Here is a 23702-nt window from a genome sequence, read left to right on the forward strand (position 1 = left end):
GCTAAAGCGTTTCGCAGAAAACACCAACGAACCTGTTTCTCACTCCAACCACAAAGTGTGCGCAGCACGAGTCTTGGCACAGCAGAACACTTCCCTTGGCATGCCCTTTGCAGCCTCACTCCAAACGGGGCTCTCCGCTTCATCCAGCCCCTAACTCCATACTAGCACCAACGGCCTGCTAAAGCGTTTCGCAGAAAACACCAACAAACCTGTTTCTCAGTCCAACCACAAAGTGTGCGCAGCACGAGTCTTGGCACAGCAGAACACTTCCCTTGGCATGCCCTTTGCAGCCTCACTCCAAACGGGGCTCTCCGCTTCATGCAGCCCCTAACTCCATACTAGCACCAACGGCCTGCTAAAGCGTTTCGCAGAAAACACCAACAAACCTGTTTCTCACTCCAACCACAAAGTGTGCGCAGCACGAGTCTTGGCACAGCAGAACACTTCCCTTGGCATGCCCTTTGCAGCCTCACTCCAAACGGGGCTCTCCGCTTCATCCATCCCCTAACTCCATACTAGCACCAACGGGCTGCTAAAGCGTTTCGCAGAAAACACCAACAAACCTGTTTCTCACTCCAACCACAAAGTGTGCGCAGCACGAGTCTTGGCACAGCAGAACACTTCCCTTGGCATGCCCTTTGCAGCCTCACTCCAAACGGGGCTCTCCGCTTCATCCATCCCCTAACTCCATACTAGCACCAACGGGCTGCTAAAGCGTTTCGCAGAAAACACCAACAAACCTGTTTCTCACTCCAACCACAAAGTGTGCGCAGCACGAGTCTTGGCACAGCAGAACACTTCCCTTGGCATGCCCTTTGCAGCCTCACTCCAAACGGGGCTCTCCGCTTCATCCATCCCCTAACTCCATACTAGCACCAACGGGCTGCTAAAGCGTTTCGCAGAAAACACCAACGAACCTGTTTCTCACTCCAACCACAAAGTGTGCGCAGCATGGGTCTTGGCACAGCAGAACACTTCCCTTGGCATGCCCTTTGCAGCCTCACTCCAAACGGGGCTCTCCGCTTCATCCATCCCCTAACTCCATACTAGCACCAACGGGCTGCTAAAGCGTTTCGCAGAAAACACCAACGAACCTGTTTCTCACTCCAACCACAAAGTGTGCGCAGCACGAGTCTTGGCACAGCAGAACACTTCCCTTGGCATGCCCTTTGCAGCCTCACTCCAAACGGGGCTCTCCGCTTCATCCATCCCCTAACTCCATAATAGCACCAACGGGCTGCTAAAGCGTTTCGCAGAAAACACCAACGAACCTGTTTCTCACTCCAACCACAAAGTGTGCGCAGCACGAGTCTTGGCACAGCAGAACACTTCCCTTGGCATGCCCTTTGCAGCCTCACTCCAAACGGGGCTCTCCGCTTCATCCATCCCCTAACTCCATACTAGCACCAACGGCCTGCTAAAGCATTTCGCAGAAAACACCAACAAACCTGTTTCTCACTCCAACCACAAAGTGTGCGCAGCACGAGTCTTGGCACAGCAGAACACTTCCCTTGGCATGCCCTTTGCAGCCTCACTCCAAACGGGGCTCTCCGCTTCATCCAGCCCCTAACTCCATAGTAGCACCAACGGCCTGCTAAAGCGTTTCGCAGAAAACACCAACAAACCTGTTTCTCACTCCAACCACAAAGTGTGCGCAGCACGAGTCTTGGCACAGCAGAACACTTCCCTTGGCATGCCCTTTGCAGCCTCACTCCAAACGGGGCTCTCCGCTTCATGCAGCCCCTAACTCCATACTAGCACCAACGGCCTGCTAAAGCGTTTCGCAGAAAACACCAACAAACCTGTTTCTCACTCCAACCACAAAGTGTGCGCAGCACGAGTCTTGGCACAGCAGAACACTTCCCTTGGCATGCCCTTTGCAGCCTCACTCCAAACGGGGCTCTCCGCTTCATCCATCCCCTAACTCCATACTAGCACCAACGGCCTGCTAAAGCGTTTCGCAGAAAACACCAACAAACCTGTTTCTCACTCCAACCACAAAGTGTGCGCAGCACGAGTCTTGGCACAGCAGAGCACTTCCCTTGGCATGCCCTTTGCAGCCTCACTCCAAACGGGGCTCTCCGCTTCATCCATCCCCTAACTCCATACTAGCACCAACGGCCTGCTAAAGCGTTTCGCAGGAAACACCAACAAACCTGTTTCTCACTCCAACCACAAAGTGTGCGCAGCACCAGTCTTGGCACAGCAGAACACTTCCCTTGGCATGCCCTTTGCAGCCTCACTCCAAACGTGGCTCTCCGCTTCATGCAGCCCCTAACTCCATACTAGCACCAACGGGCTGCTAAAGCGTTTCGCAGAAAACACCAAGGAACCTGTTTCTCACTCCAACCACAAAGTGTGCGCAGCACGAGTCTTGGCACAGCAGAACACTTCCCTTGGCATGCCCTTTGCAGCCTCACTACAAACGGGGCTCTCCGCTTCATCCAGCCCCTAACTCCATACTAGCACCAACGGCCTGCTAAAGCATTTCGCAGAAAACACCAACAAACCTGTTTCTCACTCCAACCACAAAGTGTGCGCAGCACGAGTCTTGGCACAGCAGAACACTTCCCTTGGCATGCCCTTTGCAGCCTCACTCCAAACGGGGCTCTCCGCTTCATCCATCCCCTAACTCCATACTAGCACCAACGGGCTGCTAAAGCGTTTCGCAGAAAACACCAACAAACCTGTTTCTCACTCCAACCACAAAGTGTGCGCAGCACGAGTCTTGGCACAGCAGAACACTTCCCTTGGCATGCCCTTTGCAGCCTCACTCCAAACGGGGCTCTCCGCTTCATCCATCCCCTGACTCCATACTAGCACCAACGGGCTGCTAAAGCGTTTCGCAGAAAACACCAAGGAACCTGTTTCTCACTCCAACCACAAAGTGTGCGCAGCACGAGTCTTGGCACAGCAGAGCACTTCCCTTGGCATGCCCTTTGCAGCCTCACTCCAAACGGGGCTCTCCGCTTCATCCATCCCCTAACTCCATACTAGCACCAACGGCCTGCTAAAGCATTTCGCAGAAAACACCAACAAACCTGTTTCTCACTCCAACCACAAAGTGTGCGCAGCACGAGTCTTGGCACAGCAGAACACTTCCCTTGGCATGCCCTTTGCAGCCTCACTCCAAACGGGGCTCTCCGCCTCATCCAGCCCCTAACTCCATACTAGCACCAACGGCCTGCTAAAGCGTTTCGGAGAAAACACCAAGGTACCTGTTTCTCACTCCAACCACAAAGTGTGCGCAGCACCAGTCTTGGCACAGCAGAACACTTCCCTTGGCATGCCCTTTGCAGCCTCACTCCAAACGTGGCTCTCCGCTTCATGCAGCCCCTAACTCCATACTAGCACCAACGGGCTGCTAAAGCGTTTCGCAGAAAACACCAAGGAACCTGTTTCTCACTCCAACCACAAAGTGTGCGCAGCACGAGTCTTGGCACAGCAGAACACTTCCCTTGGCATGCCCTTTGCAGCCTCACTCCAAACGGGGCTCTCCGCTTCATCCATCCCCTAACTCCATACTAGCACCAACGGCCTGCTAAAGCGTTTCGCAGAAAACACCAACGAACCTGTTTCTCACTCCAACCACAAAGTGTGCGCAGCACGAGTCTTGGCACAGCAGAACACTTCCCTTGGCATGCCCTTTGCAGCCTCACTCCAAACGGGGCTCTCCGCTTCATCCATCCCCTAACTCCATACTAGCACCAACGGCCTGCTAAAGCGTTTCGCAGAAAACACCAAGGAACCTGTTTCTCACTCCAACCACAAAGTGTGCGCAGCACGAGTCTTGGCACAGCAGAACACTTCCCTTGGCATGCCCTTTGCAGCCTCACTCCAAACGGGGCTCTCCGCTTCATCCAGCCCCTAACTCCATACTAGCACCAACGGCCTGCTAAAGCGTTTCGCAGAAAACACCAACAAACCTGTTTCTCACTCCAACCACAAAGTGTGCGCAGCACCAGTCTTGGCACAGCAGAACACTTCCCTTGGCATGCCCTTTGCAGCCTCACTCCAAACGGGGCTCTCCGCTTCATGCAGCCCCTAACTCCATACTAGCACCAACGGGCTGCTAAAGCGTTTCGCAGAAAACACCAACAAACCTGTTTCTCACTCCAACCACAAAGTGTGCGCAGCACGAGTCTTGGCACAGCAGAACACTTCCCTTGGCATGCCCTTTGCAGCCTCACTCCAAACGGGGCTCTCCGCTTCATCCATCCCCTAACTCCATACTAGCACCAACGGGCTGCTAAAGCGTTTCGCAGAAAACACCAACAAACCTGTTTCTCACTCCAACCACAAAGTGTGCGCAGCACGAGTCTTGGCACAGCAGAACACTTCCCTTGGCATGCCCTTTGCAGCCTCACTCCAAACGGGGCTCTCCGCTTCATCCAGCCCCTAACTCCATACTAGCACCAACGGCCTGCTAAAGCGTTTCGCAGAAAACACCAACAAACCTGTTTCTCACTCCAACCACAAAGTGTGCGCAGCACGGGTCTTGGCACAGCAGAACACTTCCCTTGGCATGCCCTTTGCAGCCTCACTCCAAACGGGACTCTCCGCTTCATCCAGCCCCTAACTCCATACTAGCACCAACGGGCTGCTAAAGCGTTTCGCAGAAAACACCAACAAACCTGTTTCTCACTCCAACCACAAAGTGTGCGCAGCACGAGTCTTGGCACAGCAGAACACTTCCCTTGGCATGCCCTTTGCAGCCTCACTCCAAACGGGGCTCTCCGCTTCATCCATCCCCTAACTCCATACTAGCACCAACGGCCTGCTAAAGCGTTTCGGAGAAAACACCAAGGGACCTGTTTCTCACTCCAACCACAAAGTGTGCGCAGCACGAGTCTTGGCACAGCAGAGCACTTCCCTTGGCATGCCCTTTGCAGCCTCACTCCAAACGGGGCTCTCCGCTTCATCCATCCCCTGACTCCATACTAGCACCAACGGCCTGCTAAAGCGTTTCGCAGAAAACACCAACAAACCTGTTTCTCACTCCAACCACAAAGAGTGCGCAGCACGAGTCTTGTCACAGCAGAACACTTCCCTTGGCATGCCCTTTGCAGCCTCACTCCAAACGGGGCTCTCCGCTTCATCCATCCCCTAACTCCATACTAGCCCCAACGGGCTGCTAAAGCATTTCGCAGAAAACACCAACAAACCTGTTTCTCACTCCAACCACAAAGTGTGCGCAGCACGAGTCTTGGCACAGCAGAACACTTCCCTTGGCATGCCCTTTGCAGCCTCACTCCAAACGGGGCTCTCCGCTTCATCCATCCCCTAACTCCATACTAGCACCAACGGCCTGCTAAAGCGTTTCGCAGAAAACACCAAGGAACCTGTTTCTCACTCCAACCACAAAGTGTGCGCAGCACGAGTCTTGGCACAGCAGAACACTTCCCTTGGCATGCCCTTTGCAGCCTCACTCCAAACGGGGCTCTCCGCTTCATCCATCCCCTAACTCCATACTAGCACCAACGGCCTGCTAAAGCGTTTTGCAGAAAACACCAACAAACCTGTTTCTCACTCCAACCACAAAGTGTGCGCAGCACGAGTCTTGGCACAGCAGAACACTTCCCTTGGCATGCCCTTTGCAGCCTCACTCCAAACGGGGCTCTCCGCTTCATGCAGCCCCTAACTCCATACTAGCACCAACGGCCTGCTAAAGCGTTTCGCAGAAAACACCAACAAACCTGTTTCTCACTCCAACCACAAAGTGTGCGCAGCACGAGTCTTGGCACAGCAGAACACTTCCCTTGGCATGCCCTTTGCAGCCTCACTCCAAACGGGGCTCTCCGCTTCATCCATCCCCTAACTCCATACTAGCACCAACGGGCTGCTAAAGCGTTTCGCAGAAAACACCAACAAACCTGTTTCTCACTCCAACCACAAAGTGTGCGCAGCACGAGTCTTGGCACAGCAGAACACTTCCCTTGGCATGCCCTTTGCAGCCTCACTCCAAACGGGGCTCTCCGCTTCATCCATCCCCTAACTCCATACTAGCACCAACGGGCTGCTAAAGCGTTTCGCAGAAAACACCAACAAACCTGTTTCTCACTCCAACCACAAAGTGTGCGCAGCACGAGTCTTGGCACAGCAGAACACTTCCCTTGGCATGCCCTTTGCAGCCTCACTCCAAATGGGGCTCTCCGCTTCATCCATCCCCTAACTCCATACTAGCACCAACGGGCTGCTAAAGCGTTTCGCAGAAAACACCAACGAACCTGTTTCTCACTCCAACCACAAAGTGTGCGCAGCACGGGTCTTGGCACAGCAGAACACTTCCCTTGGCATGCCCTTTGCAGCCTCACTCCAAACGGGGCTCTCCGCTTCATCCATCCCCTAACTCCATACTAGCACCAACGGCCTGCTAAAGCGTTTCGCAGAAAACACCAAGGAACCTGTTTCTCACTCCAACCACAAAGTGTGCGCAGCACGAGTCTTGGCACAGCAGAACACTTCCCTTGGCATGCCCTTTGCAGCCTCACTCCAAACGGGGCTCTCCGCTTCATCCAGCCCCTAACTCCATACTAGCACCAACGGGCTGCTAAAGCGTTTCGCAGAAAACACCAAGGAACCTGTTTCTCACTCCAACCACAAAGTGTGCGCAGCACGAGTCTTGGCACAGCAGAACACTTCCCTTGGCATGCCCTTTGCAGCCTCACTCCAAACGGGACTCTCCGCTTCATCCAGCCCCTAACTCCATACTAGCACCAACGGCCTGCTAAAGCGTTTCGCAGAAAACACCAAGGAACCTGTTTCTCACTCCAACCACAAAGTGTGCGCAGCACGAGTCTTGGCACAGCAGAACACTTCCCTTGGCATGCCCTTTGCAGCCTCACTCCAAACGGGGCTCTCCGCTTCATCCATCCCCTAACTCCATACTAGCACCAACGGCCTGCTAAAGCGTTTCGGAGAAAACACCAAGGGACCTGTTTCTCACTCCAACCACAAAGTGTGCGCAGCATGAGTCTTGGCACAGCAGAGCACTTCCCTTGGCATGCCCTTTGCAGCCTCACTCCAAACGGGGCTCTCCGCTTCATCCATCCCCTGACTCCATACTAGCACCAACGGCCTGCTAAAGCGTTTCGCAGAAAACACCAACAAACCTGTTTCTCACTCCAACCACAAAGAGTGCGCAGCACGAGTCTTGGCACAGCAGAACACTTCCCTTGGCATGCCCTTTGCAGCCTCACTCCAAACGGGGCTCTCCGCTTCATCCATCCCCTAACTCCATACTAGCCCCACCGGGCTGCTAAAGCGTTTCGCAGAAAACACCAAGGAACCTGTTTCTCACTCCAACCACAAAGTGTGCGCAGCACGAGTCTTGGCACAGCAGAACACTTCCCTTGGCATGCCCTTTGCAGCCTCACTCCAAACGGGGCTCTCCGCTTCATCCAGCCCCTAACTCCATACTAGCACCAACGGCCTGCTAAAGCGTTTCGCAGAAAACACCAACAAACCTGTTTCTCACTCCAACCACAAAGTGTGCGCAGCACGAGTCTTGGAACAGCAGAACACTTCCCTTGGCATGCCCTTTGCAGCCTCACTCCAAACGGGGCTCTCCGCTTCATGCAGCCCCTAACTCCATACTAGCACCAACGGCCTGCTAAAGCGTTTCGCAGAAAACACCAAGGAACCTGTTTCTCACTCCAACCACAAAGTGTGCGCAGCACGAGTCTTGGCACAGCAGAACACTTCCCTTGGCATGCCCTTTGCAGCCTCACTCCAAACGGGGCTCTCTGCTTCATCCATCCCCTAACTCCATACTAGCACCAACGGCCTGCTAAAGCGTTTCGCAGAAAACACCAAGGAACCTGTTTCTCACTCCAACCACAAAGTGTGCGCAGCACGAGTCTTGGCACAGCAGAACACTTCCCTTGGCATGCCCTTTGCAGCCTCACTCCAAACGGGGCTCTCCGCTTCATCCAGCCCCTAACTCCATACTAGCACCAACGGCCTGCTAAAGCGTTTCGCAGAAAACACCAACAAACCTGTTTCTCACTCCAACCACAAAGTGTGCGCAGCACGAGTCTTGGCACAGCAGAACACTTCCCTTGGCATGCCCTTTGCAGCCTCACTCCAAACGGGGCTCTCCGCTTCATCCATCCCCTAACTCCATACTAGCACCAACGGGCTGCTAAAGCGTTTCGCAGAAAACACCAAGGAACCTGTTTCTCACTCCAACCACAAAGTGTGCGCAGCACGAGTCTTGGCACAGCAGAACACTTCCCTTGGCATGCCCTTTGCAGCCTCACTCCAAACGGGGCTCTCCGCTTCATCCATCCCCTAACTCCATACTAGCACCAACGGGCTGCTAAAGCGTTTCGCAGAAAACACCAAGGAACCTGTTTCTCACTCCAACCACAAAGTGTGCGCAGCACGAGTCTTGGCACAGCAGAACACTTCCCTTGGCATGCCCTTTGCAGCCTCACTCCAAACGGGGCTCTCCGCTTCATCCATCCCCTAACTCCATACTAGCACCAACGGGCTGCTAAAGCGTTTCGCAGAAAACACCAAGGAACCTGTTTCTCACTCCAACCACAAAGTGTGCGCAGCACGAGTCTTGGCACAGCAGAACACTTCCCTTGGCATGCCCTTTGCAGCCTCACTCCAAACGGGGCTCTCCGCTTCATCCATCCCCTAACTCCATACTAGCACCAACGGGCTGCTAAACCGATGCACAGAAAACACCAACAAACCTGTTTCTCACTCCAACCACAAAGTGTGCGCAGCACGAGTCTTGGCACAGCAGAACACTTCCCTTGGCATGCCCTTTGCAGCCTCACTCCAAACGGGGCTCTCCGCTTCATCCATCCCCTAACTCCATACTAGCACCAACGGGCTGCTAAAGCGTTTCGCAGAAAACACCAACAAACCTGTTTCTCACTCCAACCACAAAGTGTGCGCAGCACGAGTCTTGGCACAGCAGAACACTTCCCTTGGCGTGCCCTTTGCAGCCTCACTCCAAACGGGGCTCTCCGCTTCATCCATCCCCTAACTCCATACTAGCCCCAACGGGCTGCTAAAGCGTTTCGCAGAAAACACCAACAAACCTGTTTCTCACTCCAACCACAAAGTGTGCGCAGCACGAGTCTTGGCACAGCAGAGCACTTCCCTTGGCATGCCCTTTGCAGCCTCACTCCAAACGGGGCTCTCCGCTTCATCCAGCCCCTAACTCCATACTAGCACCAACGGCCTGCTAAAGTGTTTCGCAGAAAACAACAACAAACCTGTTTCTCACTCCAACCACAAAGTGTGCGCAGCATGAGTCTTGGCACAGCAGAACACTTCCCTTGGCATGCCCTTTGCAGCCTCACTCCAAACGGGGCTCTCCGCTTCATCCATCCCCTAACTCCATACTAGCACCAACGGGCTGCTAAAGCATTTCGCAGAAAACAACAACGAACCTGTTTCTCACTCCAACCACAAAGTGTGCGCAGCACGAATCTTGGCACAGCAGAACACTTCCCTTGGCATGCCCTTTGCAGCCTCACTCCAAACGGGGCTCTCCGCCTCATCCATCCCCTAACTCCATACTAGCACCAACGGGCTGCTAAAGCGTTTCGCAGAAAACACCAACGAACCTGTTTCTCACTCCAAGCACAAAGCGTGCGCAGCACGAGTCTTGGCACAGCAAAACACTTCCCTTGGCATGCCCTTTGCAGCCTCACTCCAAACGGGGCTCTCCGCTTCATCCATCCCCTAACTCCATACTAGCACCAACGGCCTGCTAAAGCGTTTCGCAGAAAACACCAACAAACCTGTTTCTCACTCCAACCACAAAGTGTGCGCAGCACGAGTCTTGGCACAGCAGAACACTTCCCTTGGCATGCCCTTTGCAGCCTCACTCCAAACGGGGCTCTCCGCTTCATCCATGCCCTAACTCCATAATAGCACCAATGGCCTGCTAAAGCGTTTCGCAGAAAACACCAACAAACCTGTTTCTCACTCCAACCACAAAGTGTGCGCAGCACGAGTCTTGGCACAGCAGAACACTTCCCTTGGCATGCCCTTTGCAGCCTCACTCCAAACGGGGCTCTCCGCTTCATCCATCCCCTGACTCCATACTAGCACCAACGGCCTGCTAAAGCGTTTCGCAGAAAACACCAACAAACCTGTTTCTCACTCCAACCACAAAGTGTGCGCAGCACGAGTCTTGGCACAGCAGAACACTTCCCTTGGCATGCCCTTTGCAGCCTCACTCCAAACGGGGCTCTCTGCTTCATCCATCCCCTAACTCCATACTAGCACCAACGGGCTGCTAAAGCGTTTCGCAGAAAACACCAACAAACCTGTTTCTCACTCCAACCACAAAGTGTGCGCAGCACGAGTCTTGGCACAGCAGAGCACTTCCCTTGGCATGCCCTTTGCAGCCTCACTCCAAACGGGGCTCTCCGCTTCATCCAGCCCCTAACTCCATACTAGCACCAACGGCCTGCTAAAGCGTTTCGCAGAAAACACCAACAAACCTGTTTCTCACTCCAACCACAAAGTGTGCGCAGCACGAGTCTTGGCACAGCAGAACACTTCCCTTGGCATGCCCTTTGCAGCCTCACTCCAAACGGGGCTCTCCGCTTCATCCATCCCCTAACTCCATACTAGCACCAACGGGCTGCTAAAGCGTTTCGCAGAAAACACCAACAAACCTGTTTCTCACTCCAACCACAAAGTGTGCGCAGCACGAATCTTGGCACAGCAGAACACTTCCCTTGGCATGCCCTTTGCAGCCTCACTCCAAACGGGGCTCTCTGCTTCATCCATCCCCTAACTCCATACTAGCACCAATGGCCTGCTAAAGCGTTTCGCAGAAAACACCAACAAACCTGTTTCTCACTCCAACCACAAAGTGTGCGCAGCACGAGTCTTGGCACAGCAGAACACTTCCCTTGGCATGCCCTTTGCAGCCTCACTCCAAACGGGGCTCTCCGCTTCATCCATCCCCTGAGTCCATACTAGCACCAACGGGCTGCAAATGCGTTTCGGGGAAAACACCAACAAACCTGTTTCTCACTCCAACCACAAAGTGTGCGCAGCACGAGTCTTGGCACAGCAGAGCACTTCCCTTGGCATGCCCTTTGTAGCCTCACTCCAAACGGGGCTCTCCGCTTCATGCAGCCCCTAACTCCATACTAGCATCAACGGGCTGCTAAAGCGTTTCGCAGAAAAAAAACGAACAAACCTGTTTCTCACTCCAACCACAAAGTGTGCGCAGCACGAGTCTTGGCACAGCAGAACACTTCCCTTGGCATGCCCTTTGCAGCCTCACTCCAAACGGGGCTCTCCGCTTCATCCAGCCCCTAACTCCATACTAGCACCAACGGGCTGCTAAAGCGTTTCGCAGAAAACACCAACAAACCTGTTTCTCACTCCAACCACAAAGTGTGCGCAGCACGAGTCTTGGCACAGCAGAACACTTCCCTTGGCATGCCCTTTGCAGCCTCACTCCAAACGGGGCTCTCCGCTTCATCCAGTCCCTAACTCCATACTAGCACCAACGGCCTGCTAAAGCGTTTCGCAGAAAACACCAACAAACCTGTTTCTCACTCCAACCACAAAGTGTGCGCAGCACGAGTCTTGGCACAGCAGAACACTTCCCTTGGCATGCCCTTTGCAGCCTCACTCCAAACGGGGCTCTCCGCTTCATCCAGCCCCTAACTCCATACTAGCACCAACGGGCTGCTAAAGCGTTTCGCAGAAAACACCAACAAACCTGTTTCTCACTCCAACCACAAAGTGTGCGCAGCACGAGTCTTGGCACAGCAGAACACTTCCCTTGGCATGCCCTTTGCAGCCTCACTCCAAACGGGGCTCTCCGCTTCATCCATCCCCTAACTCCATACTAGCACCAACGGGCTGCTAAAGCGTTTCGCAGAAAACACCAAGGAACCTGTTTCTCACTCAAACCAAAAAGTGTGCGCAGCACGAGTCTTGGCACAGCAGAACACTTCCCTTGGCATGCCTTTTGCAGTCTCACTCCAAACGGGGCTCTCCGCTTCATCCATCCCCTAACTCCATACTAGCACCAACGGCCTGCTAAAGCGTTTTGCAGAAAACACCAACAAACCTGTTTCTCACTCCAACCACAAAGTGTGCGCAGCACGAGTCTTGGCACAGCAGAACACTTCCCTTGGCATGCCCTTTGCAGCCTCACTCCAAACGGGGCTCTCCGCTTCATCCAGCCCCTAACTCCATACTAGCACCAACGGCCTGCTAAAGCGTTTCGCAGAAAACACCAACAAACCTGTTTCTCACTCAAACCAAAAAGTGTGCGCAGCACGAGTCTTGGCACAGCAGAACACGTCCCTTGGCATGCCCTTTGCAGCCTCACTCCAAACGGGGCTCTCCGCTTCATCCATCCCCTAACTCCATACTAGCACCAATGGGCTGCTAAAGCGTTTCGCAGAAAACACCAAGGAACCTGTTTCTCACTCCAACCACAAAGTGTGCGCAGCACGAGTCTTGGCACAGCAGAACACTTCCCTTGGCATGCCCTTTGCAGCCTCACTCCAAACGGGACTCTCCGCTTCATCCATCCCCTAACTCCATACTAGCACCAACGGCCTGCTAAAGCGTTTCGCAGAAAACACCAACAAACCTGTTTCTCACTCCAACCACAAAGTGTGCGCAGCACGAGTCTTGGCACAGCAGAACACTTCCCTTGGCATGCCCTTTGCAGCCTCACTCCAAACGGGGCTCTCCGCTTCATGCAGCCCCTAACTCCATACTAGCACCAACGGCCTGCTAAAGCGTTTCGCAGAAAACACCAACAAACCTGTTTCTCACTCCAACCACAAAGTGTGCGCAGCACGAGTCTTGGCACAGCAGAACACTTCCCTTGGCATGCCCTTTGCAGCCTCACTCCAAACGGGGCTCTCCGCTTCATCCATCCCCTGACTCCATACTAGCACCAACGGGCTGCTAAAGCGTTTCGCAGAAAACACCAACAAACCTGTTTCTCACTCCAACCACAAAGTGTGCACAGCACGAGTCTTGGCACAGCAGAGCACTTCCCTTGGCACGTCCTTTGCAGCCTCACTCCAAACGGGACTCTCCGCTTCATGCAGCCCCTAACTCCATACTAGCACCAACGGCCTGCTAAAGCGTTTCGCAGAAAACACCAAGGAACCTGTTTCTCACTCCAACCACAAAGTGTGCGCAGCACGAGTCTTGGCACAGCAGAACACTTCCCTTGGCATGCCTTTTGCAGCCTCACTCCAAACGGGGCTCTCCGCTTCATCCATCCCCTAACTCCATACTAGCACCAACGGCCTGCTAAAGCGTTTTGCAGAAAACACCAAGGAACCTGTTTCTCACTCCAACCACAAAGTGTGCGCAGCACCAGTCTTGGCACAGCAGAACACTTCCCTTGGCATGCCCTTTGCAGCCTCACTCCAAACGGGGCTCTCCGCTTCATCCAGCCCCTAACTCCATACTAGCACCAATGGGCTGCTAAAGCGTTTCGCAGAAAACACCAACAAACCTGTTTCTCACTCCAACCACAAAGTGTGCGCAGCACGAGTCTTGGCACAGCAGAACACTTCCCTTGGCATGCCCTTTGCAGCCTCACTCCAAACGGGGCTCTCCGCTTCATCCATCCCCTGACTCCATACTAGCACCAACGGCCTGCTAAAGCGTTTCGCAGAAAACACCAACAAACCTGTTTCTCACTCCAACCACAAAGTGTGCGCAGCACGAGTCTTGGCACAGCAGAACACTTCCCTTGGCATGCCCTTTGCAGCCTCACTCCAAACGGGGCTCTCTGCTTCATCCATCCCCTAACTCCATACTAGCACCAACGGGCTGCTAAAGCGTTTCGCAGAAAACACCAACAAACCTGTTTCTCACTCCAACCACAAAGTGTGCGCAGCACGAGTCTTGGCACAGCAGAGCACTTCCCTTGGCATGCCCTTTGCAGCCTCACTCCAAACGGGGCTCTCCGCTTCATCCAGCCCCTAACTCCATACTAGCACCAACGGCCTGCTAAAGCGTTTCGCAGAAAACACCAACAAACCTGTTTCTCACTCCAACCACAAAGTGTGCGCAGCACGAGTCTTGGCACAGCAGAACACTTCCCTTGGCATGCCCTTTGCAGCCTCACTCCAAACGGGGCTCTCCGCTTCATCCATCCCCTAACTCCATACTAGCACCAACGGGCTGCTAAAGCGTTTCGCAGAAAACACCAACAAACCTGTTTCTCACTCCAACCACAAAGTGTGCGCAGCACGAATCTTGGCACAGCAGAACACTTCCCTTGGCATGCCCTTTGCAGCCTCACTCCAAACGGGGCTCTCTGCTTCATCCATCCCCTAACTCCATACTAGCACCAATGGCCTGCTAAAGCGTTTCGCAGAAAACACCAACAAACCTGTTTCTCACTCCAACCACAAAGTGTGCGCAGCACGAGTCTTGGCACAGCAGAACACTTCCCTTGGCATGCCCTTTGCAGCCTCACTCCAAACGGGGCTCTCCGCTTCATCCATCCCCTGAGTCCATACTAGCACCAACGGGCTGCAAATGCGTTTCGGGGAAAACACCAACAAACCTGTTTCTCACTCCAACCACAAAGTGTGCGCAGCACGAGTCTTGGCACAGCAGAGCACTTCCCTTGGCATGCCCTTTGTAGCCTCACTCCAAACGGGGCTCTCCGCTTCATGCAGCCCCTAACTCCATACTAGCATCAACGGGCTGCTAAAGCGTTTCGCAGAAAAAAAACGAACAAACCTGTTTCTCACTCCAACCACAAAGTGTGCGCAGCACGAGTCTTGGCACAGCAGAACACTTCCCTTGGCATGCCCTTTGCAGCCTCACTCCAAACGGGGCTCTCCGCTTCATCCAGCCCCTAACTCCATACTAGCACCAACGGGCTGCTAAAGCGTTTCGCAGAAAACACCAACAAACCTGTTTCTCACTCCAACCACAAAGTGTGCGCAGCACGAGTCTTGGCACAGCAGAACACTTCCCTTGGCATGCCCTTTGCAGCCTCACTCCAAACGGGGCTCTCCGCTTCATCCAGTCCCTAACTCCATACTAGCACCAACGGCCTGCTAAAGCGTTTCGCAGAAAACACCAACAAACCTGTTTCTCACTCCAACCACAAAGTGTGCGCAGCACGAGTCTTGGCACAGCAGAACACTTCCCTTGGCATGCCCTTTGCAGCCTCACTCCAAACGGGGCTCTCCGCTTCATCCAGCCCCTAACTCCATACTAGCACCAACGGGCTGCTAAAGCGTTTCGCAGAAAACACCAACAAACCTGTTTCTCACTCCAACCACAAAGTGTGCGCAGCACGAGTCTTGGCACAGCAGAACACTTCCCTTGGCATGCCCTTTGCAGCCTCACTCCAAACGGGGCTCTCCGCTTCATCCATCCCCTAACTCCATACTAGCACCAACGGGCTGCTAAAGCGTTTCGCAGAAAACACCAAGGAACCTGTTTCTCACTCAAACCAAAAAGTGTGCGCAGCACGAGTCTTGGCACAGCAGAACACTTCCCTTGGCATGCCTTTTGCAGTCTCACTCCAAACGGGGCTCTCCGCTTCATCCATCCCCTAACTCCATACTAGCACCAACGGCCTGCTAAAGCGTTTTGCAGAAAACACCAACAAACCTGTTTCTCACTCCAACCACAAAGTGTGCGCAGCACGAGTCTTGGCACAGCAGAACACTTCCCTTGGCATGCCCTTTGCAGCCTCACTCCAAACGGGGCTCTCCGCTTCATCCAGCCCCTAACTCCATACTAGCACCAACGGCCTGCTAAAGCGTTTCGCAGAAAACACCAACAAACCTGTTTCTCACTCAAACCAAAAAGTGTGCGCAGCACGAGTCTTGGCACAGCAGAACACGTCCCTTGGCATGCCCTTTGCAGCCTCACTCCAAACGGGGCTCTCCGCTTCATCCATCCCCTAACTCCATACTAGCACCAATGGGCTGCTAAAGCGTTTCGCAGAAAACACCAAGGAACCTGTTTCTCACTCCAACCACAAAGTGTGCGCAGCACGAGTCTTGGCACAGCAGAACACTTCCCTTGGCATGCCCTTTGCAGCCTCACTCCAAACGGGACTCTCCGCTTCATCCATCCCCTAACTCCATACTAGCACCAACGGCCTGCTAAAGCGTTTCGCAGAAAACACCAACAAACCTGTTTCTCACTCCAACCACAAAGTGTGCGCAGCACGAGTCTTGGCACAGCAGAACACTTCCCTTGGCATGCCCTTTGCAGCCTCACTCCAAACGGGGCTCTCCGCTTCATGCAGCCCCTAACTCCATACTAGCACCAACGGCCTGCTAAAGCGTTTCGCAGAAAACACCAACAAACCTGTTTCTCACTCCAACCACAAAGTGTGCGCAGCACGAGTCTTGGCACAGCAGAACACTTCCCTTGGCATGCCCTTTGCAGCCTCACTCCAAACGGGGCTCTCCGCTTCATCCATCCCCTGACTCCATACTAGCACCAACGGGCTGCTAAAGCGTTTCGCAGAAAACACCAACAAACCTGTTTCTCACTCCAACCACAAAGTGTGCACAGCACGAGTCTTGGCACAGCAGAGCACTTCCCTTGGCACGTCCTTTGCAGCCTCACTCCAAACGGGACTCTCCGCTTCATGCAGCCCCTAACTCCATACTAGCACCAACGGCCTGCTAAAGCGTTTCGCAGAAAACACCAAGGAACCTGTTTCTCACTCCAACCACAAAGTGTGCGCAGCACGAGTCTTGGCACAGCAGAACACTTCCCTTGGCATGCCTTTTGCAGCCTCACTCCAAACGGGGCTCTCCGCTTCATCCATCCCCTAACTCCATACTAGCACCAACGGCCTGCTAAAGCGTTTTGCAGAAAACACCAAGGAACCTGTTTCTCACTCCAACCACAAAGTGTGCGCAGCACCAGTCTTGGCACAGCAGAACACTTCCCTTGGCATGCCCTTTGCAGCCTCACTCCAAACGGGGCTCTCCGCTTCATCCAGCCCCTAACTCCATACTAGCACCAATGGGCTGCTAAAGCGTTTCGCAGAAAACACCAAGGAACCTGTTTCTCACTCCAACCACAAAGTGTGCGCAGCACGAGTCTTGGCACAGCAGAACACTTCCCTTGGCATGCCCTTTGCAGCCTCACTCCAAACGGGGCTCTCCGCTTCATCCATCCCCTAACTCCATACTAGCACCAACGGCCTGCTAAAGCGTTTCGCAGAAAACACCAACAAACCTGTTTCTCACTCCAACCACAAAGTGTGCGCAGCACGAGTCTTGGCACAGCAGAACACTTCCCTTGGCATGCCCTTTGCAGCCTCACTCCAAACGGGGCTCTCCGCTTCATGCAGCCCCTAACTCCATACTAGCACCAACGGCCTGCTAAAGCGTTTCGCAGAAAACACCAACAAACCTGTTTCTCACTCCAACCACAAAGTGTGCGCAGCACGAGTCTTGGCACAGCAGAACACTTCCCTTGGCATGCCCTTTGCAGCCTCACTCCAAACGGGGCTCTCCGCTTCATCCATCCCCTGACTCCATACTAGCACCAACGGGCTGCTAAAGCGTTTCGCAGAAAACACCAACAAACCTGTTTCTCACTCCAACCACAAAGTGTGCGCAGCACGAGTCTTGGCACAGCAGAACACTTCCCTTGGCATGCCCTTTGCAGCCTCACTCCAAACGGGGCTCTCCGCTTCATCCATCCCCTGACTCCATACTAGCACCAACGGGCTGCTAAAGCGTTTCGCAGAAAACACCAACAAACCTGTTTCTCACTCCAACCACAAAGTGTGCACAGCACGAGTCTTGGCACAGCAGAGCACTTCCCTTGGCACGCCCTTTGCAGCCTCACTCCAAACGGGACTCTCCGCTTCATGCAGCCCCTAACTCCATACTAGCACCAACGGCCTGCAAAAGCGTTTCGCAGAAAACACCAAGGAACCTGTTTCTCACTCCAACCACAAAGTGTGCGCAGCACGAGTCTTGGCACAGCAGAACACTTAACTTGGCATGCCTTTTGCAGTCTCACTCCAAACGGGGCTCTCCGCTTCATCCATCCCCTAACTCCATACTAGCACCAACGGCCTGCTAAAGCGTTTCGCAGAAAACACCAACAAACCTGTTTATCACTCCAACCACAAAGTGTGCGCAGCACCAGTCTTGGCACAGCAGAACACTTCCCTTGGCATGCCCTTTGCAGCCTCACTCCAAACGGGGCTCTCCGCTTCATCCATCCCCTAACTCCATACTAGCACCAACGGCCTGCTAAAGCGTTTCGCAGAAAACACCAACGAACCTGTTTCTCACTCCAACCACAAAGTGTGCGCAGCACGAGTCTTAGCATAGCAGAACACTTCCCTTGGCATGCCCTTTGCAGCCTCACTCCAAACGGGGCTCTCCGCTTCATCCATCCCCTAACTCCATACTAGCACCAACGGGCTGCTAAAGCGTTTCGCAGAAAACACCAACGAACCTGTTTCTCACTCCAACCACAAAGTGTGCGCAGCACGAGTCTTGGCACAGCAGAACACTTCCCTTGGCATGCCCTTTGCAGCCTCACTCCAAACGGGGCTCTCCGCCTCATCCAGCCCCTAACTCCATACTAGCACCAACGGCCTGCTAAAGCGTTTTGCAGAAAACACCAACAAACCTGTTTCTCACTCCAACCACAAAGTGTGCGCAGCACGAGTCTTGGCACAGCAGAACACTTCCCTTGGCATGCCTTTTGCAGCCTCACTCCAAACGGGGCTCTCCGCTTCATCCATCCCCTAACTCCATACTAGCACCAACGGCCTGCTAAAGCGTTTTGCAGAAAACACCAACAAACCTGTTTCTCACTCCAACCACAAAGTGTGCGCAGCACGAGTCTTGGCACAGCAGAACACTTCCCTTGGCATGCCCTTTGCAGCCTCACTCCAAACGGGGCTCTCCGCTTCATCCATCCCCTAACTCCATACTAGCACCAATGGGCTGCAAAAGCGTTTCGCAGAAAACACCAACAAACCTGTTTCTCACTCCAACCACAAAGTGTGCGCAGCACGAGTCTTGGCACAGCAGAACACTTCCCTTGGCATGCCCTTTGCAGCCTCACTCCAAACGGGGCTCTCCGCTTCATCCATCCCCTAACTCCATACTAGCACCAACGGCCTGCTAAAGCGTTTCGCAGAAAACACCAACAAACCTGTTTCTCACTCCAACCACAAAGTGTGCGCAGCACGAGTCTTGGCACAGCAGAACACTTCCCTTGGCATGCCCTTTGCAGCCTCACTCCAAACGGGGCTCTCCGCTTCATCCAGCCCCTAACTCCATACTAGCACCAACGGCCTGCTAAAGCGTTTCGCAGAAAACACCAACAAACCTGTTTCTCACTCCAACCACAAAGTGTGCGCAGCACGAGTCTTGGCACAGCAGAACACTTCCCTTGGCATGCCCTTTGCAGCCTCACTCCAAACGGGGCTCTCCGCTTCATCCATCCCCTAACTCCATACTAGCACCAACGGCCTGCTAAAGCGTTTCGCAGAAAACACCAAGGAACCTGTTTCTCACTCCAACCACAAAGTGTGCGCAGCACGAGTCTTGGCACAGCAGAACACTTCCCTTGGCATGCCCTTTGCAGCCTCACTCCAAACGGGGCTCTCCGCTTCATCCATCCCCTAACTCCATACTAGCACCAACGGCCTGCTAAAGCGTTTCGCAGAAAACACCAACAAACCTGTTTCTCACTCCAACCACAAAGTGTGCGCAGCACGAGTCTTGGCACAGCAGAACACTTCCCTTGGCATGCCCTTTGCAGCCTCACTCCAAACGGGGCTCTCCGCTTCATCCATCCCCTAACTCCATACTAGCACCAACGGCCTGCTAAAGCGTTTCGCAGAAAACACCAAGGAACCTGTTTCTCACTCCAACCACAAAGTGTGCGCAGCACGAGGCTTGGCACAGCAGAACACTTCCCTTGGCATGCCCTTTGCAGCCTCACTCCAAACGGGGCTCTCCGCTTCATCCATCCCCTAACTCCATACTAGCACCAACGGCCTGCTAAAGCGTTTCGCAGAAAACACTAACAAACCTGTTTCTCACTCCAACCACAAAGTGTGCGCAGCACGAGTCTTGGCACAGCAGAACACTTCCTTTGGCATGCCCTTTGCAGCCTCACTCCAAACGGGGCTCTCCGCTTCATCCATCCCCTGACTCCATACTAGCACCAACGGGCTGCTAAAGCGTTTCGCAGAAAACACCAACAAACCTGTTTCTCACTCCAACCACAAAGTGTGCGCAGCACGAGCCTTGGCACAGCAGAACACTTCCCTTGGCATGCCCTTTGCAGCCTCACTCCAAACGGGGCTCTCCGCTTCATCCATCCCCTAACTCCATACTAGCACCAACGGCCTGCTAAAGCGTTTCGCAGAAAACACCAACAAACCTGTTTCTCACTCCAACCACAAAGTGTGCGCAGCACGAATCTTGGCACAGCAGAGCACTTCCCTTGGCATGCCCTTTGCAGCCTCACTCCAAAAGGGGCTCTCCGCTTCATCCATCCCCTAACTCCATACTAGCACCAACGGCCTGCTAAAGCGTTTCGCAGAAAACACCAACAAACCTGTTTCTCACTCCAACCACAAAGTGTGCGCAGCATGAGTCTTGGCACAGCAGAACACTTCCCTTGGCATGCCCTTTGCAGCCTCACTCCAAACGGGGCTCTCCGCCTCATCCAGCCCCTAACTCCATACTAGCACCAACGGCCTGCAAAAGCGTTTCGGAGAAAATACCAAGGGACTTGTTTCTCACTCCAACCACAAAGTGTGCGCAGCATGAGTCTTGGCACAGCAGAACACTTCCCTTGGCATGCCCTTTGCAGCCTCACTCCAAACGGGGCTCTCCGCTTCATCCATCCCCTAACTCCATACTAGCACCAACGGCCTGCTAAAGCGTTTCGCAGAAAACACCAACAAACCTGTTTCTCACTCCAACCACAAAGTGTGCGCAGCACGAGTCTTGGCAGAGCAGAACACTTCCCTTGGCATGCCCTTTGCAGCCTCACTCCAAACGGGGCTCTCCGCTTCATCCATCCCCTGACTCCATACTAGCACCAACGGCCTGCTAAAGCGTTTCGCAGAAAACACCAAGGAACCTGTTTCTCACTCCAACCACAAAGTGTGCGCAGCACGAGTCTTGGCACAGCAGAACACTTCCCTTGGCCTGCCTTTTGCAGCCTCACTCCAAACGGGGCTCTCCGCTTCATCCATCCCCTAACTCCATACTAGCACCAACGGCCTGCTAAAGCGTTTTGCAGAAAACACCAACAAACCTGTTTCTCACTCCAACCACAAAGTGTGCGCAGCACGAGTCTTGGCACAGCAGAACACTTCCCTTGGCATGCCCTTTGCAGCCTCACTCCAAACGGGGCTCTCCGCTTCATGCAGCCCCTAACTCCATACTAGCACCAACGGCCAACTAAAGCGTTTCGCAGAAAACACCAAGGAACCTGTTTCTCACTCCAACCACAAAGTGTGCGCAGCACGAGTCTTGGCACAGCAGAACACTTCCCTTGGCATGCCCTTTGCAGCCTCACTCCAAACGGGACTCTCCGCTTCATCCAGCCCCTAACGCCATACTAGCACCAACGGCCTGCTAAAGCGTTTTGCAGAAAACACCAACAAACCTGTTTCTCACTCCAACCACAAAGTGTGCGCAGCACGAGTCTTGGCACAGCAGAACACTTCCCTTGGCATGCCCTTTGCAGCCTCACTCCAAACGGGGCTCTCCGCTTCATCCATCCCCTAACTCCATACTAGCACCAACGGCCTGCTAAAGCGTTTCGCAGAAAACACCAAGGAACCTGTTTCTCACTCCAACCACAAAGTGTGCGCAGCACGAGTCTTGGCACAGCAGAACACTTCCCTTGGCATGCCCTTTGCAGCCTCACTCCAAACGGGGCTCTCCGCTTCATCCATCCCCTAACTCCATACTAGCACCAACGGCCTGCTAAAGCGTTTCGCAGAAAACACCAAGGAACCTGTTTCTCATTCCAACCACAAAGTGTGCGCAGCACGAGTCTTGGCACAGCAGAACACTTCCCTTGGCATGCCCTTTGCAGCCTCACTCCAAACGGGGCTCTCCGCTTCATCCATCCCCTAACTCCATACTAGCACCAACGGCCTGCTAAAGCGTTTCGCAGAAAACACCAACAAACCTGTTTCTCACTCCAACCACAAAGTGTGCGCAGCACGAGTCTTGGCACAGCAGAACACTTCCCTTGGCATGCCCTTTGCAGCCTCACTCCAAACGGGGCTCTCCGCTTCATCCATCCCCTAACTCCATACTAGCACCAACGGCCTGCTAAAGCGTTTCGCAGAAAACACCAACAAACCTGTTTCTCACTCCAACCACAAAGTGTGCGCAGCACGAGTCTTGGCACAGCAGAACACTTCCCTTGGCCTGCCTTTTGCAGCCTCACTCCAAACGGGGCTCTCCGCTTCATCCATCCCCTAACTCCATACTAGCACCAACGGCCTGCTAAAGCGTTTTGCAGAAAACACCAACAAACCTGTTTCTCACTCCAACCACAAAGTGTGCGCAGCACGAGTCTTGGCACAGCAGAGCACTTCCCTTGGCATGCCCTTTGCAGCCTCACTCCAAACGGGGCTCTCCGCTTCATGCAGCCCCTAACTCCATACTAGCACCAACGGCCAACTAAAGCGTTTCGCAGAAAACACCAAGGAACCTGTTTCTCACTCCAACCACAAAGTGTGCGCAGCACGAGTCTTGGCACAGCAGAACACTTCCCTTGGCATGCCCTTTGCAGCCTCACTCCAAACGGGACTCTCCGCTTCATCCAGCCCCTAACGCCATACTAGCACCAACGGCCTGCTAAAGCGTTTCGCAGAAAACACCAACAAACCTGTTTCTCACTCCAACCACAAAGTGTGCGCAGCACGAGTCTTGGCACAGCAGAACACTTCCCTTGGCATGCCCTTTGCAGCCTCACTCCAAACGGGGCTCTCCGCTTCATCCATCCCCTAACTCCATACTAGCACCAACGGGCTGCTAAAGCGTTTCGCAGAAAACACCAACGAACCTGTTTCTCACTCCAACCACAAAGTGTGCGCAGCACGAGTCTTGGCACAGCAGAGCACTTCCCTTGGCATGCCCTTTGCAGCCTCACTCCAAACGGGGCTCTCCGCTTCATCCATCCCCTGACTCCATACTAGCACCAACGGGCTGCTAAAGCGTTTCGCAGAAAACACCAAGGAACCTGTTTCTCACTCAAACCAAAAAGTGTGCGCAGCACGAGTCTTGGCACAGCAGAACACTTCCTTTGGCATGCCCTTTGCAGCCTCACTCCAAACGGGGCTCTCCGCTTCATCCAGCCCCTAACTCCATACTAGCACCAACGGCCTGCTAAAGCGTTTCGCAGAAAACACCAACGAACCTGTTTCTCACTCCAACCACAAAGTGTGCGCAGCACGAGTCTTGGCACAGCAGAACACTTCCCTTGGCATGCCCTTTGCAGCCTCACTCCAAACGGGGCTCTCCGCTTCATGCAGCCCCTAACTCCATACTAGCACCAACGGCCTGCTAAAGCGTTTCGCAGAAAACACCAACAAACCTGTTTCTCACTCCAACCACAAAGTGTGCGCAGCACGAGTCTTGGCACAGCAGAGCACTTCCCTTGGCATGCCCTTTGCAGCCTCACTCCAAACGGGGCTCTCCGCTTCATCCATCCCCTAACTC

This window comes from Tinamus guttatus, unplaced genomic scaffold, assembly GCF_059628265.1.
Source record: "Tinamus guttatus ecotype Peru unplaced genomic scaffold, ASM5962826v1 Tinamus_guttatus_pri_ptg000571l, whole genome shotgun sequence".
In the NCBI taxonomy this organism is placed as follows: domain Eukaryota; kingdom Metazoa; phylum Chordata; class Aves; order Tinamiformes; family Tinamidae; genus Tinamus; species Tinamus guttatus.